The sequence below is a fragment of the Corvus brachyrhynchos genome, unplaced genomic scaffold (assembly GCF_000691975.1).
Source record: "Corvus brachyrhynchos isolate BGI_N302 unplaced genomic scaffold, ASM69197v1 scaffold115, whole genome shotgun sequence".
Lineage (NCBI taxonomy): Eukaryota > Metazoa > Chordata > Aves > Passeriformes > Corvidae > Corvus > Corvus brachyrhynchos.
Window position 1 is genome coordinate 21157980 of NW_008239553.1, and position 11786 is coordinate 21169765.

General features: G+C 46.1%; 1 protein-coding gene across 1 annotated transcript in view; it reads right to left on the minus strand.

Moving 5' to 3' along the window:
* The window catches only part of NFKBIA (NFKB inhibitor alpha), a gene marked incomplete at its 5' end in the record, with an annotated part of 23189 nt that overhangs the window by 3595 nt on the left and 7808 nt on the right, over window positions 1-11786 (minus strand). The window lies entirely within an intron of this gene.

Sequence of the window (11786 nt, forward strand, 5' to 3'; positions counted from 1 at the left end):
GCGCGGCGCCGAGGGCGCTGGCAGGGAGGGCGGAGCGGCTCGGGCCGCCCAGAAGGGGCGTCGGAGGGGCCGGGAAGAGGCAGGCCGGGAGAGAACTTGGCGTTTTTCCAGGCGGGAAGTACTCGCTTCCCCGGCGTGGCCGTCGGTACTTCCCTGCCGCGCCCCGGGGGGTTTTCCCTGCCCTGCCTGGTCCTGGGGCTCCCGATGCCTTCTCCCCGGCGGGGTCCCACGCCACCTCGGGTCCTTGCGCGCTGCGGGGCCCCTCGAAGGCCGAGGAGCGCCTCAGTGCTGGGCACTGCTGGCCCTGATTGCACCCTGCATTCCCCCGACATTCTGTCAATTTCGTAAGAGGGGCTGCAGGATCACAGAATCAGAATAATTTGGGTTGGAAGGGTCCTATAAAGAAGATTTTTTTTCCTGTCTTGCAACTGTTTCTGGCCTCACTGAGTGTCTGCGCGTTTTTCCTGCTTTGGTCATTTTCCCATGGGATGGCATTCCTTTGAACAAGAATTTAGGAGAAAATAAAGGCCCGTCTAGACCAACCAGCCTGCCATGAGCAGGGACATCTTCAACTGGATGCCCCATCCAACCTGACCTTTAATTTTTCCAGGGATGGGGCATCCACCACCTTTCTGGGCAATCTGTAACTGTTTCACCACCCTCGTTGTAAAAAATCTTCTTCCTTATATCTAATCTAAATTGACCTTCCTTCTGATTGAAACCCTTGTCTTATGGCAACAGGCCCAGCTAAAAAGCCTGTCCCCATCTGTTTTTATAGACTGCTTTCAAGCACTGCAAGGCCCCAGTATGGTCCTCACAGGTGTCTCTGGCCAGAGGGCCAGGCCGTAAGCATTAACACTCTTAGAAGCTTCATCACCCACGAGGTGCAGTGTAGCACACCACCTCTTTCTTCCACAATCTGCACAATGACAGATCCCTGAGCTTGTGAGGATCATTTTGAAGTCTGATGAGAGGGACCACCTTAGGAGTCATTAAGCAGCACTCATTAGAAACAAGCTTTATAACAAGCCCAGGGCAGCGAAGTCCTTCTAAAATGTCAGGGAATCAAATACCACCAGAGCGAAGCTGAGGCTGCTACTGCATCAGTACACTGTGTCTGCCCTGCTTGGCGGGGAGTGTCACTTGGAGAGATTCAGGCAGTATTGCACATGATGGATGTTACGCTGCCACAACGCCTGCAAGTGTACAGGTGTTGCCTGAGCATTTAGAGGATTTTGCATCTCTGGTGTGTAAGTTTTCGCTCTGTTTCAGTGCTGTGGGACCAGTACTGTGAGAATTCTGAGCCACTCCTGTATATCCAGTTCTGGTCCAGGACTGGACAAGCCTCTTTCAAAGGGTACATATCTGTAACAGAACAAATGTTTTAAAGAAGAAATTACATCTTCAGCCATTATTCTTACTTTCTCTGGCCGTTCCTAGTGACGCTTCTCTGCCTTTTTTTTACTGCTGTCATGCCATCTGTGGGAAATAAAGACTGGATAAATGCAGGATCCCACATGGATAAAAGGCATTGTCTGTCTGCACGGCTGACAGCACTGAATTTTTTCCTGGTGAATTTTTGCTTCTGCTTCTCAGATGTAGGGGATTCCCAGGAAGAATTTTTCTTCTCTTGCAACTATTGCTGGCCTCGCTGAGTAACAGTGTCTGTGCTTTTTTTCCTTTTGTCATTTTCCCATGGGATGGCATCCCTTTGAACAAGAACTTATGAGAAAATCCAAAGATGAAAGGAAGAGCCAGAGAAGAGGAAGAATGCCTGGCTTTCTGTGAGCAGATGTTTCTAATTTTCAGCCCAGCTGTGCCATTCCTGGGCTTCTTTTCAGTGTTCATCACTTGGCCTGGGACAACCCAGTGGTGCTTTTGGGCAGTTTTAGAAAAAAGCCATACAAGTCTTTCTTTTTTAAGTTAAAGGTTATGAAAGTTTTGTAAGCTTTTTGAAACAGTTCCCCGTTTTTAATGTAAATTGGCAGGGGAAATTTAATTAACAAATTAATCTCCTCCTATCTGCTTCTCTGCAAAAAAGGACGATGTGAGTTGAAAAGCAAGCTCCTGCTCTGCCTAGCAGGGGAATGAGCCCAGCAAGGACCTTGCTGTCTGCAGTTGGGATTTTGCTAGAACCACACAGACGTTGAACTTGGAAACTTCTGTCCTAGCTGTGATGGCTGGAAATTGAGTTCAGCAAAAGGTATTCTTTGCCTCCTTCTATAAGTGACCTCCAGCTGCTCTCACAGGCCATCACAGGACTATTTTTAGCAAGCATTTGCCAGCAGCAGCCTCTTTTCAGAGGCACATGAGATGCTTTTATTTTGTGTGTGTTTTAACTTGGCAGTACTGCAGCCAGTTGTAGGTGGCAGAAAGGTGATGGAAAATGTTTTCTGGATGGAAAGTCATGCTGAGGCCAGCCCACTTCCTGCCCCAGGGAGATGCTGTTGCTCTGCAGCCTGGCCCTAGGCATCATGGGGGGGCCAAGACATGGGCCAGTAACCCTGGGTGTTAGGAAGCCAAAAGCACAGCTCAAGAAGGGATTTAGCCCTAAAACCATAAGTAAAGCAGCAGCCAGCTGCAGATGCAGGGGCAAATGGAGCCCTCATAATGATAAAGCAAATAAAGCTGCTGTCTTCTCTGCAACTCCTCATAGTTAGCATAGTCGTTGTACAATATTTGCCTGAAGGTATGACGTATAGAAGACAGCATAAAGCAAAGGTTTTGGAGTGGTGAAGGTCATCGGTGCTGCTTTGCACTGTTGAAGTACTGTCCTTTTTCTTTTTTTTTTGAAAACCATCACATTCTAGCAGTTTTTCTGTACAATTTTCTATATGGTCCACAAGAGGAAAAAAATAGAAAGAAACAAACCCAGATTTTGGGATATAGGGTGGAGCCTATCACAACCCTAGTTTCCTGTGTGGCCTCTCACCTAAGTGTTGCAGTTCTGGGAAGCTCAGACATGCCTCCCAGGGCATGGAGCAGCTGTACCTATCCAGGGACAGGGGTTGGCCCTGCTGAAACAGGAGCAAAATTTCATGAACACTGCAGTCATCTGTGCCAACATGAACCTTCTTTGTCTGCTTGTGTATTCTGGTTTAATACCTCTGCTATGTCTGCATTAATTTCACAAGAGTGTTTTCTGTGCTTACCATCTTGAGAGGAGATTATCATTCTCTGCATTTTTAATTTGGGATTATGTTAACAGTCTCTGCTGCCTGGTCCAGCAGGCACTTCAAGGCCAATGGACTACCTAAAAGTTACTTTAACAATGTAAAAGACTGTAACCATGGGAGGTGGTTTTGCACCTGATACCTAAGAGCTAGGTTTTGCAAAAGTCTCCTCCACTTTAAGTCTTTGAGCACTCAATTGGCAAGGCTGTGCTGCTGCAGGGATGTCATGTTTGTTTTTATTCTACCTTGCAGAAAGCAACTGGCAAGGCTCCTAGAAGCAGCCTCAAGTGTCTGAATACTGAAAATGGGCAGTAGGGTTTTAATCAGTTTTAAAAGTACGTGAAGAATTCTTGTGCTGCTTCCTCCAGCAAACACATTAAATTGTAATTTTCTGATTGCCACGCTAATCATGACAACCGTCTAGTGCTGTTGATTTACCAGAGTTGGTCCCTCAACTTCATCCTTTCGTGATTGCTGCTGCAGATACCCATTAACTGTTTCCTCTCATTTAATCTCGAAGATTGTACATGGCTCCCAGTAAATGTACCAGGGAAACAGCATCCAGCAAGATCTTGGCCCAGGATGTTAAAGCCAAAAGCAAAGCAAATCAGTGAAGTAGACCTGCTGTCTGTACATGTATGTGCACATGCAGATACGCCTTGGAATAGGACTCTGGTTTGTTGCTTCAAAAGTCTATGGACTCTGCTAGTGCAAGGGAAGTCAGGGGACACTTGACATTGTCATTCTGATAATATTTTGCAGTTAAAATCCACATATCTCAGTTTCCCATTTACAGCTGCTACAGTCAGCTCCAAACAATTAGTCTGGTGGTAAATAAGGAAAATGTATTTCCCTCCTGCTTTCGAATAGTAATATAAGTAACTAATTTGAAAGCTTTAAAAAAACCAGTCAAATGAGAGAACAGAAAGTTATGCAAAGTCCATTTTTGTCAGCCAGGATGAGGGCCAAAGGTAGCCACATGTGCCATGTGGCCTGTATCCCTACCTCCTCAAACCTTTTTATCAGAGGTTATTATGGGATGGTCATATACTCCAAAGAACAGAATGGTGGATGCAGTAGGAAGCATTTCTGCACCTTATTTAAGCTGATATAATATCCAAGGAAATAGTGCACAGGGTAATTTTTGGCCCGTAAAGCCAAGGTCCAAATTAGGGCATTTAAAGTCCTACCCACGTGCCACGGACACAAAAATAGAGTTAGCTGCAGTGTCCTGACCAGAGTCTAATGGATCTAGAGTTCTGGTTGTCTACACTAGTCTGTTTTTATTTTTTGGCTGCAGCTTATTTTTGGCATGTCTTAAACTGACATATTGCATCCTTGGGAAGGTCTGTATTTCTCTGTGTGAACTGTGGGCTGTTTGCTTATCAGTTGGCATTTCTGGGGATACTTAGGGATGTGATATACTATATCAATTTAAACTGCTTTTGTTGTTATGCCTTAAGGGTAAATATAAGTCAAGTAATTTGAAATTTGCTACCACTTGGAAGACAAGTTTTCTCTGGCATCATTCCCATTTTTCATGCGGAAGCTTTGTTAAAGCATGTTGCTCAAAAAGCTTTAAGCCGATGCTCACTGCCTGATGCAGCAAAGCTTGCTGCCGCACGTGTTTCATGTAGGAGAAAAGAATCTTGGGGAGGGAGAAGAGAAGTAAAGGCAGGTCTCTTGAGCTTGTTTTACTACTTCCCCTCCAGCAATAACATTGCTCCCCATCAGTACAGCTCCCTATGTGGTTTGCAGACAGAGTGGAAGCACCTGATGTGGAAAATATGAACTGGGACCATGCTAATAATTAAAAAGGGACTTTCCCTCTGCAGACAGCTGTGACATTTGGTAATGTTACAGTCTCTAGTTCTTCCCAGAAAGTGGGGACATTGCAAAGGTGGAGAGGGCAGAACAGTGGGACCATGCAGAAAACTGAGCTGGTGAGCATTTGGGAGGGATAGCTAAGTGGCACTCACCTGGCAGAGTGGTCAAGGTTGTGCAGAGGGGAGAGCTACTTTCCTTTCTGTTTGGATTACAGAGAAAGTCAAAACTGGATCTGGATATAAATTTCTCTGTGGTACTAGATGGTATTTTGAGCAAACTAGGGACCTTAACAGAGTTACTCCAGGACTGTCAGAGCCTGGCTGCGTATGGGCAGTGAGAGCTGTCTGTTTCAGCATGTGGTTTGCTCTGAACCCCTAATGCTCCTGTGCAGCCTCTGTGCCTAAAGTTGGTGGGTGCAAATAATCCTGGATAAACATAAAAAGCCAGCACACTGCTCCTCTGTGCACAGTGGGAGCCCAGTGCAGCAGACGGGCACACGGCAAGCCTCAATTAGAAGCTGAACTGCATGTGGGCCCAGGGATTTCCCTGGGGACGGATGTGGCAAACACAGGGGCTAATGAACTGAGTGCTGTAGCTGTGTGTCTGAGCTAGCAGGGGAGCTGCCAGGAGAGGAAGCAGGAAACACTAGACAATACTAACGGCATAACCCTGAGAGGAAAAACCCACAACAACAGAAGATGAACTTTGGGCTGTGTGCTTCCTGAAAAAACCCAGGGACTGCCAGCCAAGGGACTGTCGAGGTCAGCTCCTCCTGTGCACACCCTCTTTGGAGGAAGGCAGGCTTTTTGCTCTCTCTGCCTTCTGTTGGTGAAAGTCCTCTGGAGTCGCACAGCCTGGCAGACTGCATGGCTCCGGGTGTGGTATCCCCAATCTACCATCCACGAATTGCCTGAGGCTGGCAAGGGGCGTCGGCAGCAGCTGCTGCTGAGATAGCTCTTAAGAGGGGCTTGGCTGTTAGATATCTCAGTGCAAAACACCCATCTGGGTGTTCTGGTGCTCTGCTCGGGAAGTTCCCAAGGTTTTAACCTAAGTTTTTTCTGGCATAGTTGTGAGCTGTGCTCAGAGCTGGATCATTGGCTGTGTCATCAGGGAGCATGCAGCATTGTCCAAGGGCTGGATGTGCTTCTGGTGCCATGTCCTGGTCCAGTCCATCCTTCTTCTAGGCGAACAAATGGCTGTTGAAGAGAGTGGGACTGCAGCACGTGGGGTATCAGAGCTATTCTTTGCAGGAGAGCAAGCTGGGAGAAAATCTTCAAAGGAGAGCAAAGAGCTAGACTGCATTTAAAGAAGTGTTAGGTGGTCTGATTTACACACAGAGAGGCTAAAGGCAGGCTGAGAGAGGTTAAATATGTCCCATGTTCTGCATGCTCCGAGTATTGCCTGCAGTCCCAGGACAGAGGTTCTCTAAACCAGGTTATAAAAAAATCCTAATTTTCTTGCACAGCTCTCGTTCCCTCTCATTTTCATGCAGCCAACTGTTTACTCTGAGCATGACCTCTCCCAGGGCAGGTGATGACTGGCAGCAATTTCGGGGCCACCATCACATGTGGGAGCCAGGAAATGAGCTGTGCCATCCTGTGGTACTGCTTCACTTCTGCTGCCCAGGCAGTGGTCAGAAGGTGGCTGTTTCTGCCGGTCCTGTGGTACCCGAGCTGCATGTAGAAAAGGGGAACTGGAAGTAACACTGCATCTTACAGAGTGGGCTGGGATCAGTGGTTCATTATTGAAGCTGTATTGGGAAGAGGGAGCAGATGGAGATTGCAATGCAGATTTTCTAGCCTCTAAGGAGTTTAAATTTATCTCTCTCCAAGGCCATATCCATTTCTGGGGTAACTTTTAATTTAGCATATGCCTTTTAGGGCTCTGATTTCTTTGGATTTCATGGAAGTTATTTACTAACTTATGGTTGTAGTATTTCCCAGACAGAAATATCTCTCCAGGATAAGCTCCTGCCTTTCTTGGAAAGATAGTTCATGCATTGCAGTAAAGTCAGTTCTTCTATTAATCCCCCATCCTGTGCGCATGTTGTGGTGACATCTGGAGGGCCTGCCCATGGCATAGCCCTGAGGGCACATGGTGCTGGCCATCCCTAGATGTTCAGCAATCCTGTATAAATGGTGGAAACTAGTCCTCGAGCTCTTCCCAGACCAAATGACTGAGCAGGCAAAAATACAACTTGCTTGGGAAAACACTGACCTCTGGTAACAGGCTTAGGGTCATGGGCTTGGTTTTATGCTTAAGTCAGGAAGAGTTGTGGAGGCTCTGAAACACATTTGTGGGAAAGTCAGCAAGGGAAGTGAGGTGGGAGGGAGTGATTTTCCCCAGAGCACTAAAGAAAATCTCCATCAGCCTCTCTTTGAAACAACTGTTTGACTGTCACACTCTTTAATTCTTCTTCCTGACCTCACAGACGCAAACCCTTTTCTTGTCTGCATCCTCTGCCTCCCAAAGCCCAGCATCCCACTATTGCACCTACCAGCTGGCAGTTCTTTGGCCCTGCAGACCTGGGAGATAGAAATCATCACAGTCAAAGTGCCCTTGGATCCCAGGAGCCTGCAGGAACTCTTGCTGCTGGAACAGTGGTCTGCCCATTTGGGCTTTTCCAGAGAGCTCCAGGTGGGAAAACTTTAACATCAGTTCTGATCTCTCTACATTGTCATGGTGCTGTACAGGCAGAACCTTACCTGTGACCTTCTGAATGTGGTGAAGGACACTGTGGGAAGACACCCATGATCAAGCCCAGAGCTTCACCACTGCATGAGCCCTCCCATGTAGGCAGGCACTGTTGCAGGGCAGGGGCTCAGCCTGGCTTTGGGGGAGTGGGGTGAGCCTCTCTGTGGAGGAGGGGCAGGAGGGTAGCATGAGCAGGGTCTTAGCTCATGGGGCAAGGGTGGAGTGTGCTTAAGAGGGTGGAGTAGGAAATAGCTTACTGGGCTGTTGCACTGCTGCCCTCACAAGGTGGCACCCTCTCAAGTGGAGTTTGGAAGGAACCCCTTTCAGCTCAGTTTAGCTCAGGTTTTTTTAATCCTTTTGAGGTGAGCTGCTGTGAGAAATCACACCACATATGATCAAGCATGCATTGGCAGAGGCAGGAACATTTCCCAAATGGTGTCTTCCCTAAGGACCATCCAGAGGCACCAAAATGCATTGTCTTACAGGAAGGATGGAGCCCCTGGGAGGTGGATTGGGCAGATAAAAGCCTTCTCCTTGGGAGCCCAACTGCACATTAGTTTCAGCTGCATCATCAAAGTGAGGCATTCAATAAAAACAATTAGCTGAGGAAATATCACTAAACAGTAATAATTATCCAAACGTCCTAGCATTGACCATTTCAATGACTAAATCAACACAATCAATTGTGTTAATGAATGCTAATTCAAATCTAATAACTTTCTGGTTTATTTGATTATGTATAAAGAATTGACCTGCAGTGTTTGGACAGGATAGGGTAGCAGACCAGCCAGATGCTTGGTCACCTGTCTACCCTGTGGACTCTGTGAATGTGTGATCCCCAACCTGGCAACAGCACATAGCAGTGTCCCCTGCTTAGTCTGCAGAGCAGTAGAAGAGTGCTTAGATGATGTCTAGGTACATCATCTGGGCAGGCAGCTTTCTTGGACTTCAGAGAGACTTATGCCCACACAGAAATGTGGTGAAGCCTCTCAGGAGAAGCTACATTCTCCTTTCTGCCTCCTTGCCTTAAGGGTCTCACAGGGGTCTGAATTTCCTAAACTGGGTGACTGGACAAAGTCACACAACCACCAGATATCCATGTTGTCTGCCTGGGAACAAAGGGGTATGGAGGGAACTCATGCTTAAAAATGACAATTACAGTTTCAGTCAAGAACTTGTAATTCATGTTGGAAACTGACCCTCTGGCTCAGGTTTTTACTCTCTCCTCCTGACCTCGTCACTGGTACCTAGGCTCTGGAGGCACACAGGTCTTCCCTGAAGTGCTTCATGTTCTGGATGGACCGTGATCATTGTTCATTTTATTATGCATAGATGTTGTTTTGTTGTGTCTAGACATTGGTATGATGCTTGCCACCGCAGTATCTAGAAATTATGGATGTTATAGATCCAGTGGGATTCAGCTTGGTGCTGGAATTGCCCTCACGCTTCCCTTAAAGGTGCAGTGAGCTCCTCCATCCCCACTGCCAGCACACCAACCCTTCTTAGTCCATACTTGTAAGTTCTTGGAAGAGATTCATTCAGAAAAGCTTGCTCTTTATTAGCATTTCAAGAACGAAATCAGCAAAGGTACCAAGAAAGCAGCCTGCCCTGAAAACTGATGCCTGTTATACTATTTTCACATGGCTGTAGAAATTGTTACGTTTAGCTGTCCTGCTCTGCAAAGGCAGGAAGGAGTGAGTGTGTCTGGCATAGGGATCAGTGATGCACTTTTGCAACATGGTGGCTAAAACCCAGCACCTCTGAGGTGGGCAGCTGTCAGGCTGTGCTCATGCCGCTCATGCTGATGCTCTGTCCACTGAACCACACTTTTGCCTCAGGTGAAAAGCAGTGCAGGCACCAACAAGGTGAATTTCTCCTGCTGCCTGCTATCTGTTCTCACTCTGGCATTGAAGGGTTTTCTAAGTGGGGCTAACAGGCAGGTGAATCACTACAATGTGCTGCAGCAGGTTTGGCTCTGTCCCTCTTGCACTCACCATCCACAGGTCTAGCAGTGGGAACAGGAGCCATTCCAGGGAGCTGGGAACCTTTGCCATCAGCTGAGGGAGTCTGGCTATGCTGTTTTTAGGAGCAGCCCTTGTACCACAAGGACAGGGCTTCTTGGCTTGTTTGCTAGTATTAACATTCATTTGCTCTCTGAAACAGTCTTGGTTAATTTTTTTTTTAGGTCATTTTGTGTAACATAATCATATTGGAGTAGAATTCTTCTGCCTAATCAAATGAAACTTCATGTAGTTAGTTTGTCCTTAGCATTTACTAATGAATGTGGTTATGAGGATTTGGTTTCTCACATGGTTAATAGGAAGGCATTTAGATAATTACAGCTGTCTAGTGTCTTTCCACTGCTAATCGCTTTTACTGCCTGGCTCATTTCCAGACCAGCAAGTGAAACGCTGGCACACATTTGTGCAGGGAAACTGGCCCTGTGGTTATATATTGCTGTATTCCTGGTATGATGGTTTGTAGGTGTGAAGTCAGTTCCCAGCTCCAACCTAAATTTCATATGAGCTTCAGAAAATCGCAGCCATGCTGTGATCCTGCTTTCCCGCTTGTCTACACCATGCTAGGTCACGTAGTCCAGCGCTCCCTCCCCGACACTGGCCAACTGAAGACACTCAGAGAAGAAAAATATAAGCAAATATGTAATGGTCCCAGTCCTGGACTGTGCATCTAGCTTCCAGAGCTTTAGGAGCTTTCCATGTACCTTTGTTTAGAAGCTGCAGTGAATTTCTCTAATCCCTTGCTGGACTTTGCCACATCTTTGATCTCCATGACATCCTGTGACAATGATGCTGAACAGAAAACTGCACCAAAAATCCTTGGTGTTTGTTTTAAAACTAGTAGGTGGTATTTTAATTGAGAAAAATCAATACTTCTGTTCAGTGAAACAGGGAATGAGATTTTGTTCATCACCTTTTTAGGGCACCTGTGATGTGGCTGAGCTGTCACCACCCTCTGCTGTCTCCTTTCCAAGCTTCAGCTTGTCCTGCTTCTATCCTGGTTATTTTTTTCTCAAATGAGAACATTTCCATACCTAGTTACCTTTTACAGACCCAATTTTTTTTTTTTCTGGCTATCATTTTAATACAGAGTGCAAACTGTAGTTAAGAAGGATTTACAGAAAGCTAAAGCGATGTTTTCTGTTTTTTTCTCTGTTTAGTCATATTAATTCTGGTAATTCTTTCTGGTGTTTTGCCCACTATGGAGCCTTCATCTCAGGTATCTGTCATGGCTCTGAAATTAATTTCCTAGTGAAACCAGTTCATTTAAAGTCTGTGGCACATATAGATTTTCCCCCTCAGGTTTTGTATAGTGTATTTGTTCATGTGGAATTTAATGCAAAATCTACCTTCTTATTGCTGTGCTACATGACATTATGAAATGTCTGTACTTTTTAGCTGTAGTTTAATCTTTTCTGAATAATTCTGTATCAACTGCAGCCTTTGCTGCTTTGCCCTTCTCTTCTTTTACTTAGATCATTTATGGATGTGGTAAACGACTTAGCATTGTTTTCTTTAAAGACAAGATCTGGGGGAGGAAACATGCTGTTACATAAGCTAAGTGAAGTGTGTTACAGTGATGATTACGGTAGTGATAATTCTCATAACCTTATTTGTCACTGCTCTGTCCTTTGATAGTTATCTTGTTGCTAGCAAACAGTTCAGTAGCTGTTTGGAACAGTACTACCTTCTTAGGAGCTAAATGTGTCAAGGGGTTTCTGCCAGCAGGAGAGGTTTCTGTACTGGTAAGATGAAGAGAACCAGGAGGAAGCCATTTTTGGCCAATATTAAATTAAAATTAGGAGCTGTGACTACTGGTCTGGGAGAGATGAGGGACCCTCAGAAACTCTAGCATCCCTCCTAGCATCCACTCCTCAGTTTATTATGACGGCATTTAATTTTAATTAACACATTTTCGTTTCTTTTCGTTTCGTTTCGGTTAGTTTAGTTTAGTTTAGTTTATCATTACTTCCCCCTCGTCCTTTCCTGGTTACTCCCCCCAGGGTTTTAGTGCAGGACCCCTCTCCGTCCCGCTCCTCCCCCGGTGGCGGAGTGGGGGAAAAGAGGAAGGCGG